This window comes from Hesperophylax consimilis, chromosome 18 (assembly GCF_061612785.1).
Source record: "Hesperophylax consimilis isolate HC1 chromosome 18, BYU_Hcon_1.0, whole genome shotgun sequence".
Lineage (NCBI taxonomy): Eukaryota > Metazoa > Arthropoda > Insecta > Trichoptera > Limnephilidae > Hesperophylax > Hesperophylax consimilis.
In genome coordinates this window covers 12,964,347-12,984,074 of record NC_142853.1, presented here as the reverse complement: position 1 = coordinate 12,984,074, position 19,728 = coordinate 12,964,347, and the positions used below count along the sequence as shown (strand labels likewise).

Sequence of the window (19,728 nt, the reverse complement as noted above, 5' to 3'; positions counted from 1 at the left end):
TGGAGGTGTAGTTGTGTATGTGCTTACATATCTTGTAATAAGTATTCATTTTAATAATATTATTATTCAACTAACTACCTTCTGGAATCCTAAATCATTTTATCTGATTTTTTGACAAATACTAACAAAGCTTACCATAATAAAATATCACACCGAAAGTGTATTTCGTTGAAACCATTTAAATAAATATCTCCGATACACCTTCACCCCGTACAGTTAAATAAACAAAACCTCAATTATCAACAGTATCAAATGTTGGAACAATATTTTGAAATCGAAGAATTGTAATATCTGGTAATATTATACTCTTATAAACAATTTGTGGAACAGCAAGATCAAAGATAAATACTTTTTTGTTTTATTTTTTTTTGCGTATATAAGTTTCATTAATAATCGAAAATATTATGGCATTTACTTTGTCAACGCGACTGAAAATGTTGGAAGAAAATAATTCTAATAATGTATGTGTTATAATAATTAATGGATAATATATTTTATGTTTTAAAAGATTTTTTTATCAACACAAACTGTAAAACAGAAATCAAAACAAGGAAATTGGTAGCAAAATATTTGCTTCTTCAATAATCTGAACCGATTTATTTTCATTAAATATTTATTTATTTACTAACGCCCATTAAACCGATAGTTCAGGGAGTGGAAACACGACCATTGCCATCTCAAGCCAAGGTGTGTGCTACTGAGCTCGGGCTGAATGAATACCCTGGGGAAAAGTATCACGAACGGTGCCCCCAAGATATAGGGTCGCATTTCTGAGTATTCCGACCTTACTACCTTTTATTTCCCTAGATACGCGTAGGACCAAAAAAATGGACTATTAAAAAAATGTTTTTGGGGAACTTGGGGGAGTGGAGAGCAGAGCTGAGGCCACCTCGGTGGACTCTTCACTCTAGGGGCTTTCCGGGAACCAAATAGTGGAGAGGAGAGCTGAGGCCACTTCGGTGGACTCTTCAATCTAGGGGCTTTCGGGGAACCAAATAGTGGAGAGGAGAGCTGAGACTACCTCGGTGGATTCTTTCGTCGTGAGGCCTTTAGGGAACCCGAACAATGAGGAACATCCGAAAAACCCTTTCCGCTAGAGGATCCTCCTGGGGATCCATACATGGGAAAAGTACGTAACAATGAGAAAGTCCATTAAAGGCTTTCGCGTCTTTTATATAAAACAAATATATCTAAAAACATCTAAATATGTTTGTGTGCTTAACGCCGAAACAGTTATCACAATAATATAAACTAAAATTCTCGATCTGTCAATTTGATTGCTTCTAATTTTAAAATATACATAAATCGACCTCACCTCCACGAACACAATTAGAATAAATGAAATGTACTACTTTCAATTTGTATAGTCCATTAATTTATTGGAGGCCTCAACACGGGTAAAGTACCCAGTGGGGCCCACATTACCAAATAATGTTTTAAAACATATGTACTTAGTAAAAACAAAATATATATATATTTGGTATCCATTGTTTTTTATGCGTAAACCGTGATTCGTAAAGGGATTTCCACTGTATCAAGTTATTAGGGAGGACGTGCTTAGAATGTGAAATACCGTTCGATTGGTTAAATACATTTATGTAAAGTTCGTTTGATTAAAATCAGACCATTAATAAATATTAACCTGAAAGCATTTAAATAGTTGAATTATTATAATGTTTTTGGGCAGCGATCGTTTCGCCCACATGGAGGTGGGTTTTTGTTAAGGGAACAAAGGCTATGGCGGTCTGCAAACAAATTTTAATCACGTCTGTAAATAGATGTCGTGGTCTAAAGCAAACGGAGAAAGTTCAAATTAATTAATACTGTGAACATTTTGAACATAAGTGTTTTTAAGAATGTTAGAAACATCCCGAACGTAACCTAACCAATTAAAATATATTTCAAGGCTATAAATATATTTAGGTTCTTAATAAAGCAGAACATTTTGTTTGAGTAACCACTTAACACTCTTGAACGGTGAGTTTTGGTTTTGTGAAAATGGATCAGCTTTTTGCTATCTGGAATTATAATTAATTGGAATATTATACGTAAGCCCTAAGAAAGCTTGAGATAGGCAAAACGTGGTTAGATGTCAATACTACATTAAATTCAATAAAGTGATTAACGAGTATTACAAAGAGTTTATTTAATTTAATATAATCCTGTGCAGTGAATGCAAAAGTATATATAGTGGGTGTGTTAGAGGAACGTTATATGGTACATACTCTCATTATCGACCCGCTGGACGACTTGTACGACCACCATTCAGAATTGAAATGTTGTGTTGGTTCAAATATTTCCCTGTCTCACGACAAACCACAAATTGGGGATGCCTAAGCTCTGCAGGCTCATAACAGTTGGGACTCTTGAGCGGTATCCATGTTTTAAAAAAAGAAACATTGATTAAGCTATTTTACATCGGACCTTATTTTACGCCACAGATATTTCATCAAAAATTAAGTATTATTTTTATGACGTGTATTAAATTTATATTGAGTTTATCCAAGGACATTCGTTAGTTCGATAAAACTCCGCCAGGAGTGTGAGTTGTTTTGCAAATAATGCGGCAGTTCCGAAAGCTTAGCCAATCACGAGAGTCTTCACCATCTGTCAAATCGGGTGTGGCGGTGCTACTTCACGGTGCACTGTGCCGGCTAAAGTATTCTCTTTGTGTTACGTGATTTCCGTAGACACAGCTGGACTCTAATGAGAAACATAAACCTTGTGAAACACAAACATATATTGCACATTAGTGAGAAGAACCAAAATTTAATCGAATACCTAAATAATTCAACCCTAATTTTAATACTGAAGGTTCATATGATGATCGATGATTTTCAGATATACACTGTTGCAATTTATTTATATTTGGATATTTTTTTTTACTTTTGTCCTTTTAATACTTAGATACTGTATTTTTGTTGTAATGACGATGCCTACTATTTATGACCACCTTAACCATTTGTAAATATTATGTATTTAATTAGTAAATAGAGTAGCTCCCCAGTTAGACCCGAGATTTCTTTACTAACTGGGTAATCGAAATGTTTAATGAATGTCACGTATAATAAAAATCATCCTGTATTTACTTCAATTATAAAAAAATATATATATTTCAGTGCAGTTATTGTATCTTCATAAAACCATTTTTTTCATGTTTGATACTTTTAGAAAAAAATGGTTGAAATTTGAAAATTTCCTTAAAATATGATTGTGCTCTGATCTCTTTCTAGATCTAATAGATTTTACGATTAACACGTATTGTAAGATATTTTTCCGACTATGAATCTATTCAGGTGATTTGATAGATCCATCGTACTAAGGCTATTTTCTAATGATTCCACGCAAGAAGTCCCGGGTGCTCATATCGTCATAGATATGAATAACCAACAAAAGAAATTTGTTAATCTGGGTTTTATAGATGAAGAGACCAGAGTTATTAGGAGAAAATAAACACAAAAAAGGAGATTTCTCGTGGCTACTTAAGCAAAGGGAATGTCACAAAAACGTCCCAATCTCGTACAAATATTATCAACTGTATATAACTATTCTTATGTTTTTTTAACATTTATCCCATACAGTATATATAGTGGGTGTGTTAGAAGAACGTTATATGGTACATACTCTCATTATCGACCCGGTGGACGACTTGTATGTACGACCACCATTCAGAATTGAAATGTTGCGTTGGTTCAAATATCTCCCTGTCTCACGACAAACTATAAATTGGGGATGCCTAAGCTCTGCAGGCCCATAACAGTAGGGACTCTTGAACGGTATCCATGTTTTAAAAAAAGATACATTGATTAAGCTATTTTAAATCGGACCTTATTTTACGCCACAGATATTTCATCAAAAATTAAGTATTATTTTTATGACATGTATTAAATTTATATTGAGTTTATCCCAGGAAATTCGTTAGTTAGATAAAACTCCGCCAGGAGTGTGAGTTGTTTTGCAAATAATGCGGCAGTTCCGAAAGCTTAGCCAATCACGAGAGTCTTCACCATCTGTCAAATCGGGTGTGGCGGTGCTACTTCACGGTGCACTGTGCCGGCTAAAGTATTCTCTTTGTGTTACGTGATTTCCGTAGACACAGCTGGACTCTAATGAGAAACATAAGCCTTGTGAAACACAAACATATATTGCACATTAGTGAGAAGAACCAAAATTTAATCGAATACCTAAATAATTCAACCCTAATTTTAATACTGAAGGTTCATATGGTGATCGATGATTTTTAGATATATACACTGTTGCAATTTATTTATATTTGGATATTTTTTTTACTTTTGTCCTTTCAATACTTAGATACTGTATTTTTGTTGTAATAACGATGCCTACTATTTATGACCACCTTAACCATTTGTAAATATTATGTATTTAATTAGTAAATAGACTAGTTCCCCAGTTAGACCCGAGATTTCTTTACTAACTGGGCAATCGAAATGTTTAATGAATGTCACGTATAATAAAAATCACCTGTATTTACTTCAATTACAAAAAAATATATATTTCAGTGCAGTTATTGTATCTTCATAAACCATTTTTTTCATGTTTGATACTTTTAGAAAAAAATGGTTGAAATTTGCAAATTTCCTTAAAATATGATTGTGCTCTGATCTCTATCTAGATCTAATAGATTTTACGATTAACACGTATTGTAAGATATTTTTCCGACTATGAATCTATTCAGGTGATTTGATAGATCCATCGTTCTAAGGCTATTTTCTAATGATTCCACGCAAGAAGTCCCGGGTGCTCATATCGTCATAGATATGAATGACCAACCAAAGAAATTTGTAAATCTGGGTGTTATAGATGAAGAGACCAGAGTTTTTAGGAAAAAAATAAACACAAAAAAGGAGATTTCTCGTGGCTACTTAAACACAAGAGGATGTCACAAAAACGTCCCGTTCTTGTACAAATATTATCAACTGTATACAACTATTTTTATGTTTTTTTAACATTTATCCCATACAGGAGGCCCTGAGGAAAATACTTTTCCTCAGGGCTTATGTCATCTTTTGGTATTCTGTTTGAAGGGTCTTTTATAAGGACAGGAAGTAGAGGAAGTTTTGGGATGGTAAAAAGTATAAGGGTTGGGTAGGAACCTCAGAATCAGTGTGTCCAGGAGTGACGGATATATCCCCCCCACTGCGCCGTAATTTAATGGATCTAGAAACCAGTTGGAGAGGTCAAAGGGTCTTTCCAAACCAGTTGGTGGGCAGGAGCATCCTGAACACACCTCATCCGATGAACTCGAGCACTCTGGTAAATTACTAAACTTAGCGAATCACTTGGGGTGACATGGTCCCAGGGAGGAGGTACCCATACCCGCGTTCTTAATTAATTGGTTCCACTCCGGGCTGTGCATCAGTGTCTAGGTAATAGGGGTACCATAATTCCACTGTTCTCGGACAGTTAAAACTATTGTGTGGCATAAAAATCAAATCGATCGAAATCTTTTTCATTGCATCAATAATATCAGGACTAAGTCATACCTAGATTGCATGCAGTTGGCAATATTTTAGCAAAAAATGTAGATTTGTTCAATTGCACGGAATATAGTTACAAGAAGGCTGTAATAACATATACTAGTAATAATTTTCATTAAGATTAGCGCAATACTTTTTTTCTGCATAGGTTAATAGAAGAATTTTACTTTTGACAACAGTTGATCTGAATTATTACGTAGGTACATTGACCGGTCGGTGGCTGAGTTGACATCGCGCTTGGGTCCCACCCAGGCGTAGTGTGTTCAATTTCTCGGCTGGCTAAGTCCTCCATCACAACCCAAGCAACATTTTTCGCTTACTGTGGTGGTAGTAGGAGATTTTCAAATATTTTCAGGTGTTTCGTAACCCTGGAATGTTTGTCTTTCTTTTTTAAAATTTAAATTTAAATAAAAATGGCTGTAAAAGCCCATATTGGCGTATAAAATAAATAAATAACTATAAAAAATCTTTGTAGTCGGTATAGATCATGCTATTAACAATATTTGTATTCATTTATGTAGTAAGGCGTTGTTTTAAGTGCGACTAGTGGCAAATCTGCCCGAACAACATCAGCTGCACCCCAGCACGGTTGAGCGGTGCCTATGACTTTACAAGGGCTTGAGAACGTGTTTTCGCTGTATTCCTACAAAGGTTCCCACAAAGCTTCCAAAGCTTAACGCTGGAGCTTTCATGCGGGAACTTACGGTGCAGAGTACACCCTCTCTGCTCACTGCACTATATGGGTATTGCAATGCGTAGAGCGTATAGGAATTAAACGGGCCGCAAGGGTGCAGAAAAAGGCTTCCAGTACAAGGTACACTTTGCTGAGTTCCGAACAAAATGGCTCTATAGATTAAATGAAGTTTGCTTATTGAAATTTTAACTTAAAACTCAAGCTACAAAGCATCCTCATTCATTTCTCTCTAACCAAGAAATTTATTGAATAAAAGACCTATGTGAAAGAACCTTAAAATTACAAACTTCGTCAAACCAATATGATACAACTATATCAGACCTATGTATTCAAGTTTTTAACGTTTTGTGTTCACACATGTTTTCAATTTTGAAATGCTGCAATACTTAAGTGTTATGTCTCATTGAATTTACCTTAATTGCTATGTTTGGTAAAGAATTTATATATTACTTTTTTATAAAATAAATAAAGTAGTAATGTCAAGCGGTTTTCATCGTTCTTTATTTTAAAAGTTAATAATATTCGAATAAATGTCGATTATGAAAATCACAACGCGACGTTGTGAACATTTACAATATTTTCCTGTAGAGAAGATAATACCAATAAATCTAAACAAAACATGAAACAGAACAAAGCATAGAACAATAAAAAGGTAAAGGTCTCAACTAGGAATCGATTCCAACATCTCAACAACGCCCATAAACACTCGGCAACTGGGTCCTAATTTGTTAAAGTCATTATTTACAATATTATTCGTATTTTGGAAACACATTGAAAATTTACGTGAAAACATATTTTTAAAACTCCATCAGACAGATAACGCCAACTTTCTGTCTTCAGTCGTGGAAATCGGTTCTTGCAGATGTTTTTAAACAAAGGAAGTTAATTAACTAGTTCTGCCATACTATAACCTTCCATAGTTCAGATAAATGGACACAGAGGGCTTCCAGATTACGGGACTACAATGGAAGACTTAATTTGTGCTCTAGCTTTCTGAATCATTATTCATTCCTGAATAAGGCTTGTAAATTAGGAAATTTAATTAATTTTTTTCAGCTTTGCATAATTACTGGCTTCGCAGAAAAATTGTAAATGAATAATATGTACATAACGTTTGTATAGTCTTACATAGGTCAATAGAAACGACAAAAATTTTAATTTTTGTAACTAGTAGGTATATTCGTTTTATGTCCACTTCATTAGCTCAGTTGGTAGAGCAGCGCCCCAGAAATGCAAAGGTCCTGGGTTCAAGTCTGATTTTTCTGTTTCAAATTTTCTTCATGATTAAAGATGGTTAATTTTTCGTCACGTTAGTAAGCATGTCACAAAAGATTAAATTTTTAATTATATTTTTAGAGCACCCCTGTATTTACAGTGTAAATAAGGGTAAAGGAAATATGTTGCCAACCGGTTGGGCAGTGTTGTGATGCGGGTTAAGGTAGAAGCTGTGGGAAGGGATTTATTACTGTTAGTCTTGAAGAAACCCAGATAATGTGAAGAATAAAAACAGATGGCGGTAGCTCGTTCCACATACGAGCCGGCTCACACGAAAAGAAGCCGAAGAAATAAGCCGTTCTTGTGTTGTCAACACCAAGCGCGAACAAGTGTTCCGCTCGTGTCCGTCGAGTTTCATGCACGTGCATCGGTGCGCCCGCGCCGGGGATCAATGCTGCTAGATCCATTAAAATAGCCGCTGAACAGAGTCAGCATGCGTAAATTGCTTCTGTGCATTAAATATGGTAATCGGTCTGTTAACAATGGATTGTCAATCAGATGGACTGCCCCCCTTTGTACAGTAACAAGTAAGTTTATAAGATATAGAGGTGGCTCAACTCAATTGTTGGGCATGCTTGAAATTTTTTCAGGGTTAGCAGCTGGTCATTATCAAAGAATCTGATAATATACATAAAAAACCAATCTCTGCCATGTAAATGCCCAAACATAGAAAAAGTGTACCACTATACATACCTTGGTCTTAGAATAGATGTCAATTTTAACTGGTCAAATCACATTGAAAATGTTTTGTAATAGATTAAGATCCATATTAGGGAAATTTTACCACCTAAAAAATTTTGTTAATAAAAATATATTATACTGTATAAATAATTCATTAGCGGAATCAATTATAGGATACGGAGTAAATAGTTACGGATTAACGTATAAAACGTACTTAAATAAAATAGAACAATTACAAATCCGTTTCCTAAAATTGATATCAGGCAAAAAAAAATACAATTATGTGAAGGCGATTATAAAAAAATGTTCTCTTTGTGTAATATGCTCTCTATACATAGTAGGGTAGATTACCAACTAACGCTAGATGAATTTTGGAAAACAGAATACAAAAAACCTTTAAACCATAAGTACCCTACTAGGCATAGAGAAGCACAAATGTTTATTATTAAAATATCGCAAAATGTATACGGAGATAGAATAAAAATACATAAAATTCCGGAATTATTTAACGCACTTCTTATTCAAAAATCCAAACGAAAATTAGATCGTTCTACCTCCGTGAAACATGAAAACAAATAATATTGAGGATAAATACCTAGAACTGTTAACCATTGTTAAAAATAAAACAACAACTATCGTACATTATGATCATAAGCATTATAATTATTATTAAGTATTTTTATATTAAATATATACTATTAAGTAAATACTATGTGTTACGCATCAAGATATCAAGTTGAGATTTAAATATATTATTATAAGCAAATAAATAGGAAAAGTGAAAGATTTCTTACAATCAAACTGATTGATCAGTTTTGTAGGATTTGAGTAAGATAAAATATTGTACAAATAATAATAAATAAAAAACATGATATTATTTCGTGCTGACACATTTTTCTTTATTTACAGATCTGCTGAGTGCTGAAGAACTCCTGAAATTTATAAGGTAAAAATACAATATAATCCTCTTGTGTGCAACGAGCAACAAAAACATCACTGCCTCAATATTTTTTTGTCGTATTGTTACACTTGTGCGAGGTGCAGTCCAGTCAAGGACTATGTCTCGCGACCTGAGGGTAAGTCACCTGGGGGATGGTTTTTTTCTGCCCTAATGCTTGGGCTGCCTTGACAACTTGGGGGCTTTAAAATACTATCCTTTTTTGTATTTTATACTATATTTTTTGTATTTTCGACTGAGTTTTTTGTCGGTATTAGTTTAGGATTTAACTAATCGAATACTATATTTTTTGTATCGGTTGAACTGGAATGTTCTTTTTTTAGAGCCAGCATTAGGGTGGGTAGATTATTGATACTGGGAGGGGGTAGGAAGGGTTCTCGTAGGGGCTAGGTTTACCTAGGCACGAGATGCTAGGGTTTGGGTGAGAAGTTAATTTTTTATAGAATGGTATGGCTAAATCCACCATGTGTTTGCGGAGTGGGAGGATGTTCGAGCCTTTACTTATGATGCGTATTTCGTACGAACCAAGGGCTTTTGGTGTACCGTCTGAGTGAGGCATTCTGGAATTGCTCGAGTCGTTTTGTGTTTCCGCTGGCCCATATAGGGCTAGCGTAGGTTATGATGGGGCGGCTTTGGGATTTGTAGATGAGGAGTTTGTTGGATAGTGAAGTTTTTGAGTTTTGGTGTAGTAGTGGTGATAAAGCGCCGGCGGTTTGCCGGGCTTTTGTTAGAGTGTTTTTGATGTGTGGTGACTAAGTTAATCTCCTGTCTAGTGTGACTCCAAGATATTTGGCGGTCTTTTGCCATGGTGTGACTTGGCCGTACATCGTGATAGTTTCTCGCTGAGCGGTAGTTCGTTTACTTCTGGAGAAGTAGACGGCTACGCTCTTTGAGAGATTGACGTCTATGCGCCAGCGGTCGTACCACTCTTGGAGTCTGTTTACGTCTTGCTGAAGGCGATGTGTAACCATCCTGGCGAACCGTGGGTAACCATGAGGGTTGAGTCGTCGGCGTAGAGCATTACTTTAGAGTTCGGGTTGTCTGGGAGGGGGATATCATGAGTGTAAATGTTGAAGAGGGTGGGGGACAGCAGGGAGCCTTGGGGTACTCATGCTGTCATGAAACGTAGGGATGAGATTGCATCGCGGTATCGCACTTGAAAACTGCGGTGCCGAAGAAATGATTTTAATACACCAAGCAGTTGGGGATCTATGTCTGTTTGGTGGAGTTTGAGAAGTAGGCCGTTTATCCATACTTTATCGAAGGCTTTGGCTATGTCCAGGAAAATGGCACCTATAGATCTGTTGGAGTTGAAGCCACCGATGACTTGCTCGGTGACCCGTAGTAGTTGGTGGAGGGTTGAGTGCTGGACTCTGAACCCGTGTTGTTCGTCGAGTAGTGTGGATTTTTCGTTAATGTGCTTGATGAGCCTAGTGAGGAGGATTTTTTCGAAAGTTTTCCCAATGTTGGAGAAGAGGCTGATTGGACGGTGGTTTTCGCAGAAAAGTGGATCTTTGCCCGGTTTGGGGAGAACTATGAAGTGCGCGTGTTTCCAACTTTTGGGGAAATAGCGCAGTCTGAAAGCTGTATTGATAAGGTTGACTATGGCTAGGATGCCTTTTTGGGGGAGGGTTTTAAGAGCGAAGTTTGTGATTTCATCCGGGCCGGGGGCTTTTTTGTTTTTGCGGCCTTTTATGGCACTGCGTACCTCGGCCGGGGTAGTGAAGTGGATGTTGTCAGGGGGGAGGGTGTCAAAAATGTGGTTTACGTTGCGGTTGACGTCGGCGATGTGGTCGGGATCTGCGTGTTTGTAACTAGGGCTAAACTGTTTTTCTAGGCTGTCTGCGAAAGATTCGGCTTTGTCGAGTGCGTCAAAAACTAGTCCGTTTTCACCGTGTATTAGGTGGTTTGGGGTCGGTGTAGATTTTAATTGGCTTGATAAGCGCCAGAGGGAGCCGTCCTTTGGGTTTATTTCTTGTATTTTTTTTCCAGGATAAGTTTGAGTTTTCTGAGAGTCTTTGTCCAATTTGTTTTTGTAGTCTATTAATGGCAGTCTTTATTCTGGGGTCTGGTGTTCTAGTGAAGCGTCGTTTGAGAAAGTTTTTGTTGGAGATGAGGTCGGCTATGTCTTTTGGTAAGTCGTCGGTCGGGCTGTAGGGGAGGCGTACGGGTAAAGGTTTGGATGCGTCATTTATGGCGGTGCGTATTTTGAGGGCGAGATTGTCAACCGCAGAGTCAAGTTCGTCGGTGCTATTAATGTTTGATTTTATGGTAATGTTTTCGTCCACTTTCTGCATAAAGGCCGTCCAATCAGTTTTTTGTTTGGCTTTTGAGGAGGAGGGGTTGGTGAATTTATGTAGGGTTAACAACACGGGGTTGTGGTCGGAGGAGAGTTCGTTCACGGTTTGTATGCTGTACGCCCACGATGATTTGTGTATGAGGGCGATATCTAGTACGTCTGGGGTGTGGCCACGTGACGGGAAATATGTGGGACTCACGGGGCCAGCGACTACTAGATCGGGATGGGAAGCGGCAAATTTGTGAAGGATTCTTCCGTTTTTGTTAGTGCTCCTTCTATTCCAGGTGGAGTGCTTCGAGTTGAAGTCTCCGGCTAGAATAGTAGGAGTGGGACCATCAAGAAGCAACTCGAGATCTTTAAGATCTATTACCTTTTGGGGGGGGTTGTATATTGAGTTGATTCTTAATGGACCGGAAGATTTTGTGAAGATGGTGGTGCTCTCTAGTGTAGAGAGGGTAGGTGTAGTATTGTGTTGGTGTGTGATTTTATTGTTCACGTAGATGGCTGTGCCACCACCTCGTGAGTGTAACCGGTCATTCTTGTACAGTGTAAAGTTGGCGATTTTTGGTGCTTGTGCGGCTGTGAAGTGTGTTTCGTTTATGAGTAGTATGTCTAATTTGTGTGTGTTGGTGAATAGGCGAGCTTCGAGCAGGTTTTTGTCGAAACCATTGGCATTCCAGAATGCCAAACGGAGCGCGTGGGGTAGGGTGGTGGTGTTAGCCATAATTTAATTTGAAAAAAGGGCTATAATCTGGGGGGCTGCAGAGAGCAGTATACTGATGTAATCTGATGGGTTTTGAGCTGAGAGAAATTTTGGTAAGAGGTCGGCGAGGAGTTCGCCGATTTTTTGCATGTTTAATTTTTTGAGGAAAGCTGTAAATGAAAATGGTGCTGGATTTATTGGGGGGGTGGTGTTTGAAGAACCTGAGGGGTTGCGGGTGAGGGGGGCGGGTTGTGGGGTAGGGGTGGGGGTAGTTGTGGGTGCGGGCTGGTTCATGGACTGGGCGTAGGAGATGGAGGGGTTTGTGGGGTTGGATGTAAAGGTGACTTGTGGGTTTACCTCAGGTCGGCGAGCGTGGCGGGTGGAGGGTGCGGGGCGCTTTGGGCAGCCCTGGTAGTTGGCGGGGTGGGGTCCGCCGCAGTTTGTGCATGTGGCGTCTCCGTCCTCCCGCTTGTGGGAGCAGGTGGCTGAGAGGTGGTTTTCGGGGCACTTTACGCAGCGGGGGGGCAGGTGACAGCCCATCGCGGAGTGCCCGAAAAGCTGGCAGCGGTGGCACTGGGAGGGGTCGGTTTTTGGGTTTAGATATTCCACTTTAATGCGCAGCTGGAAGAGTGTTTCTAGTTCGAATATTTTTCGACCGGCTTCGCCGTAGTTCAGCTGAACGAGAACCAGGGGGGCCGCAACTCTATTTGGTCCTGAGCGCATGCGGGTGACGCTGATAACGGAGAGATTAAGCTCTTCAAGCTCTTCTTTTATTTCGTCTGTGGAGGTAGACGGAGGTATCCCGCGCAGCACTGCTTTCGTCGTCTTGTCTTCGTATAATTGGAAAGTGTGGAAGGGCACTTTGAATTCGTCGAGAAGACGGGTGGCTGTACGAAAGCTGGTAGAGTCTTCCGTGTTGAGAACGTAGCCTGTCGGGATTGCCTTTGAGTCACTAACTTTAACACCGGCTGCCTGTAGTTTCTGGCGCATCGAGTTCCAGTTGGTCGTGGTTCGGATGATTATTGGTGGGATTTTCGGCTTGAAAGTTTTTGGGGCGGCGGTGGGGTCCGAGTCTGTAGTTTTCGATCCTGCTGTCGAGATCGTATCACTTGTTGAGGCTGGGGGCGCGAGGGCTTCAAAGCGGTTTTGAGAAACGGATGCGACGGGTGAGGAGGGGGGAGGAGAGTTTGCCTTTCTCCTTTTATTGTTATTTGTTTTCCCGTAGGGCGTGATCCAGGGTGGCGGCGGGAAGTTTGGATCCTGTTCGTAGTCATCCTGGGTGGTGACGGGCGAGGCCTGGGACGGGAAGAGGGAAGCTACGTCCCCGATGTTGAAGTCGTCTGGGGTAGTTTGGTAGATTGTTGAATTGGCGGTAGAGCGGGGGTCTTTTTGCGAGGCTTGTGTACGTGTGTACGGTATTGTTTTTAAACATGCGATGAGGTACCTCAGATCAGCCATTGTTTGTTCCATTTTATTCACTTGTTGTTTATTTCACTTTTAATAATAATAATAATACGTGTAAAAAAAATACATGTAACAATAATACGTGAAATTTGCACTTTGTCTGATTGTTTCATTCACTTAAAGTAATAATAATGATACATGTAACAATAATACACTTGAAAATTTCACTTTTAAATGTTTAAACTATTTTGTGGCACGGCCTCCGCGCGGTGGGCCGCGCGGTCGGTTTTGTTTGTTTGCACTTATATTAATTGTTTTGAAGGCACTTTATTGTTTCTCTCTATATCACATGCCCTGCGAAACATGGAGACGGAGCACAAACACTTTGACACTGCGTTGGACGCGGCATAAACCACGAAGAAACTGTTGTTGACCTGCCGGTGGTGGCGATCGACTCTCTGCCTCAATATTTGAAGTTTCTAATGTTTTATTTCTGATTGTCGGTCTCTCACCACAGCGATACTTCTTCGTCTTTCGTGTGGTAGGGGGAGTCAGAGGGGAACATCTATATTAGTGAGCCAGTCTCCCGCCAAGGAATGAGTACAGCGGGCATTCTTTGACCAAATGTTGGGTATTATTCACCGCACCGCATTCACACATTGCCGACTCTTTGATGCAACACCTGTGCATCAAATGGGCACAGCGGCTGTGGGAGGACCTTATCATAGTGATGGCCTAACGATACTAAATAAAAGGCATTTTGTGTATCTAATTTTAGTTCAATTTTTTTGTTTCTGTTTTTAGTTTAAAACGCTGATTATCTGAATTCATAATGAAAGCTCTTACCACTTTGCTTCGGAGATATCACATAGACCATACTTAAAGAATATAATATTGTTACATAAAATTAGTATGTCGGGCTGCGTTAAGAACAAGATAATACTTTAAAAGAAAGATTTAAGAGGATGATAACTTATTCTTCAACAACTCTTTTTAACACCGCAAACTTCGGGTTTTATCGTAGCTTGAATTTCGAATAAATTTACATAAGATTATTAGTTAAAGGATCTCTTGATAAAAAAAATATTTCGTGAAGTTTTTTTCCTCTCACTGGTTCTCCTCCAAACTCAAAAAAACTATCTTCTCTATCCTCCAACTAATCTTATACCACTCTCTAATCATGCCCTACCATCTTCAGAAACTTTTTTGTACTTGTTTTCCTTGAATAATTTATTTACCAAAACTATTACTTCAGCTTGATACACTTTGTAAAATTACCAAAACCCAATAATGTGAAAATTCTATTAAAAACGTTCAGGTACCTATCAAAATTTCATTACACGTTTTTCATTTTCTGAAAGATTAATCTGAGTTTTCATCCGGATTATAATTTAAAAAACTATTTTTTTATGTATTTATGTGTAACACGGGCGACGCCGGCCTCCAAGCTAGTGAGAGGGGGGGCTAATTTTTTTTATATAGAGCTTACAGAGAACGAACAAAAAAGTAGTCAGAATAAATAAAGAAAGAATAAACTAGAAATATTTACATACTAGCTTACGTGTACCCGGCGTTGCTCAGTGTTATGAAGAGGGCGGTTTAAAGCCGTGAAAGGGCCCAAAATATTATTTTGAATTGGAACGATCAAATGAAAATTGTATTTTTTTTATATATATAGATTACCTACATACTTCAAAATCTCAAAAATAATTTCGAAAACCGCGCATTAGTCACAATTACTCAATGATTTTGGAACCCTGTAGAGCTATGACATCCACAACTGGAGTAAGTAGCAAAAGAGAAGGGAGTAGAAAATTTTTTCAACCGCATTCCCTTGGGGTATGTATGTGCTATAGGTAAAGTAAACGAGATATTAGTTTTTATGTTCATAAAGACACCGGTAATGCGCAGCAGCGAAAAAAAATTTAGGTTGTAACTGGCGTTAAACGTCGTTATTTTGTTTAACTACAGGGTTTTCCAATACGAGGTGTTATTTTTTTGAATAGCCCGCTATTTCGGTTCATTAATTATCGAAAGATGATTAATGATTTTTTATGGCCGGAATTGGATGATATTGATCTGGACAACGTTTACTTTGAACAAGACGGCGCCAAGTGCCACACAAGCAACGAAACCATTGGTCTTTTACGATTGAATATCAAAATAACACCTCTTATTGGAAAACCCTGTATTTTTGTTCAACAATTTGTCTAGGGGGGCAGCTGACCCCCCTCCCCTCCCTGCCGATGACATTGGGCATAAATATTTTGCATAAAAACTTTGTGTTTAGTGAGAAAGCATCATTTTATCCAAGGTAATCGCTTAGTTTGAAATATCAGTGTGTGCACTATCAAAGTGATGGTCATGAGCTTTCTAAGATAGGGTTAGTAATTTTTTTTTTTTTACTTTAACCCCACACAAGTGGCCTAGAGGAAAATAATTTCCCTCAGGGCCTTCGTCATCCTTGGAGATATGTGGAGGGTCTTTGTAAGGAAAGGAAGGAGATGAAGTTCTGAGAAGGAAAAAGGTATTAGGGGTGGGTAGGAACTAAAAATAATCTAGAGATCAGTGTGTCCAGGAGTGATGGACGTATGAATCCATCCGTCCGGCTGCGGTGCAACATGATGGGTCGAGAGCTAGAGAGATCAAAGGGTCTTCTCAAACCGGCCTCTCCCGATCTGGCCCACGCAGCAAGTGTGCACGCTCATACATCGCCAAGATCTGGACACACCTCACCCGATGAACCTGGACACCCCTTCTATGTCACCAAACGTAGCGAACCACTTGGGTTGATTTATAGCAGAGGTGTTGGTTATCCAATAAAGAGCTATTCCCGTATAGCTAATATAAACGAAGAATCGATCCGAAAAAAATCGATAACGTAGATAGTATCTAGGCCCTGTCTAAATTTTACGGTAAAAACTCCGAATTGTAGAAATCTGAAGAACTATAGTGTTAGGAATCACTGGTTAAAGTGAGTCAAGTACATTCCTTAACACCCTATATTTACTTAGCTAAAAATATGTATACTTAGCTAATTATATGTATAAAATTTGACATAGTTTTTCTACGTATTACGGTTCAACGATATTTCATCGAAATGTCATAATTCACGATAAATTCAAGAACTCCAACCAGTAAGATAATTTAAATTATATTATTGTTTGTAGCTTACACTTGATGGTCATCCTTTGTTAAAAAATATAATAAATTTACAAAATGAGTTTATATTCAGTATATCCGTAAGGTTTCGAAACCACAGAACCTCCTTCAGAAATATAATTAGAGTAAAAAATTGGTACCTAATAACGTACTTGTTCCTCCCAGCACTGCGCTGTGATCGGCTGTATCGAATGTCGTTCTCTTTGCCAACGGAAAATCGTTATCTTTTATTTCATCGTTAACCGCGGGAATAATTGATCGTTAAACCAATAACTGTTGATGAAAATATTTCAATTGCCATTATTATTAGCGTGATGTTAACAACACGGAGAAAACTATATCATATTGAAAATAATAATGAAAATGCTGTTATCTTAGTAAAGCGGTGTTTTTAGTTCTTCCTTCCCGATTTATTTTGTCATATAATTTTCTTTTTAAATTTGATAATACGCCCAGCTGGGCTTTTGCATAAATAATAAGGACGAAATATAATGAGCTATCGATAAAAATACAAAAAGGATTTAAAGCATAGCCTTTCAAATTGTATTGAAAAATACTAGGTGTCATATCTTGTTATTTTTAAATGACCTAGAACACGTAACTGGAATTTCATTAACAGAGTTTTTTTGTGGTTTGGTGAGATCTCTACACCCTGTGCATTATATCTTAATAAAAATGAAAAAAAACAGTTCTATGTTATAAATTACTTTATTTGAGCTACACAGGTCAACCGGTTTCGGTTGATTCTCAACATTCATCAATATGTTTATTGTACTAGGACGATTGAGATCAACTGAAACCGGTCGACATGTTAAACTTAAATAAAGTGATTAGGGGTAGTTAGCGGCGTGAAAAAATAAGTTTTTTTTTTCACAGTAGTTTAATTTATTTTATAAAATAAATAGAACAGTGTTATCGTATTATATTTACATTTATATGAAAAATATTTTTTTATATGCATTAATTGTATTGTATTGATACCGTCCCACAATTTATCATTGTGGTGGTTCATCTAAAACCAATAAAACAGACAAAAAATCATTGCTTTAATACTTTCTTTAAATGAAAAAAGCGTTAGTTTAATGTTATGAAAATAGAAGTTTTAATGAAAAAAATATGTCCTTCAATCAGGCACTAGTTTACCATGTTTTCACTAAACTCTTTAAATCTCTTAATTTGTGTTAAAAGTAAACATATGTTTGCAAAATGAGGTTTTATACAAAGCGAAGAATAACAAATTATTATGAGCAATAATTATAAGCCTGAAACACAAATATTAATTTAAAAAAACCATCCGGAAAAAAATGCCGCCGATGGGAATTCCCGTCGTTTCAGGCTGATAATTATTGCTTATGATAATTTCTATAAATCTCGTTCAAACTTTCCAGTGGTTTATGAATTACCGACCATTTTATGAAAAATATTACAACTTTTTTAAAAATCAATGAAATTATTTTAGTTAGACATTTGTTTCTCTATTTTATTTATTTATTTATTTATTTATTTATTATTTTATTTACGCCCTAATGGGCTTTTACATGAAAATATACATTTACATTGATTACAATAATTGAACATAAGAAGATAAATGGAGTTAATTGTAAGAAAGCAACACATATAATAAAATTTTGTGCAAATTAGCAAAACACTAATAAGATGGATTCAATATAAAATATACCCAAGCATGAAATAGTAAGTAAAAGAAAGTTCAACATAGAAAGTAAGTAAGTGGGTGTGTTTAAACCCAGTATTAATTGTGAGTTTAACAAATCGATAAACCAATATAAATTAGAGTGTAACTTACTCGTGAGGTAAAGATCATTATAACAGAGATTTAAAAAAAAAAAAAATAACAAAATAAGAGTTGCACCTGTAAAAAGCAAAAACTAATAGAATTTAGCAATATCGACATGAATAAGAAATAATAAGATCTGAGATGGAACATAGTGTTATGTATAAAAAGTAGTTAGTAGGTATATGCATACAATTATAAGTGTATAGTAGAGCAAATAAAAAACAAACAAATATGGATATAATTTACTTGAAAGGTTTCGAATGGGAGAAGATGTAATAAAATTATTAAAGCTATAAAAGTTAATTATTAGCCGATAGAATCGAAATAAGTTGCCTTTTAAAGCTCACAAAATTGTCAAAACCAAACATATCTATAAGTTCACAGTATTTATTCGCAAGGTTGTGAATTCTAGGAATTGGTGAAAAAATAGAATAATTAGTGTTGAGGTTCTTGTTAAATTTAAAAGTATCTTTACTGCGAGTTTGCCTAGCAGGAACATTAATGCAAATAAGTTCCAACAAATTAGGGCTGTCAATTAAAGATTTAATAATTTTGAATAAAAATAGCAAATCAATTAACACTCTTCTATCAGATAATTTAAGAAGTTTAGTTTCAGCAAGCAATCTGTTAAATATTATCTCTGGCCTCTCTTTAAACCATTTCTAATTTGAGTGAACTTTTATATAATTTGGTAAATATGTATTTTCAATTTTATCTGTTTTGTTTTTCAATATTTATTTATGTATGCAAATTAATGTATCCAATGTCTGAGTAGATATTTTGTAATATTTTGTTCATATTATAACAAAGTTTTTATAATTGGATTGTTTTCACGTAAGTGAGATAAATATACCGAGTATAAATAAAATAAATAAATTTTCCTTTACCAAACTTCTCTTCAGTGGCACGCAGAAAGGGTGTAAGGTTGCATATCTCTGTCTTTTTATAGGATTCATTTTTCATCTGCAGGGCAACTGCTATCATAGAAATAATCTGAGTGGACGTATTTCGGATAAAGTAGAAACAAATACTTCGAACATATTATATTTTCAATTCAAATCAGGTTGTTCGATTCTCTCTACAAAACCTACATCCTACATCGAATATGTACCTTACAAAGACCGGCAATTCTCGTAATAAGACTGGACCAATTGCCTATTTGCTTAATTACATTGAATTCCGATACCCTGTCGTATTTGCGACTCTACAGTCACGCGATTCGCATCGCCATTCCGAACGATTCGATTTACCACGTTCTA

The 19,728-nt window shown here is 36.9% G+C and overlaps 1 protein-coding gene across 1 annotated transcript in view; it reads left to right on the top strand.

Moving 5' to 3' along the window:
• Positions 1-19,728, top strand: part of Sema2a (Semaphorin 2a) — a 1,027,416-nt gene that overhangs the window by 271,452 nt on the left and 736,236 nt on the right. The window contains exon 2 of the mRNA XM_089642321.1: positions 9,058-9,094. The gene's annotated coding sequence lies outside the window, so the exon portion shown is untranslated. The remainder of the gene's footprint in view (positions 1-9,057; positions 9,095-19,728) is intronic.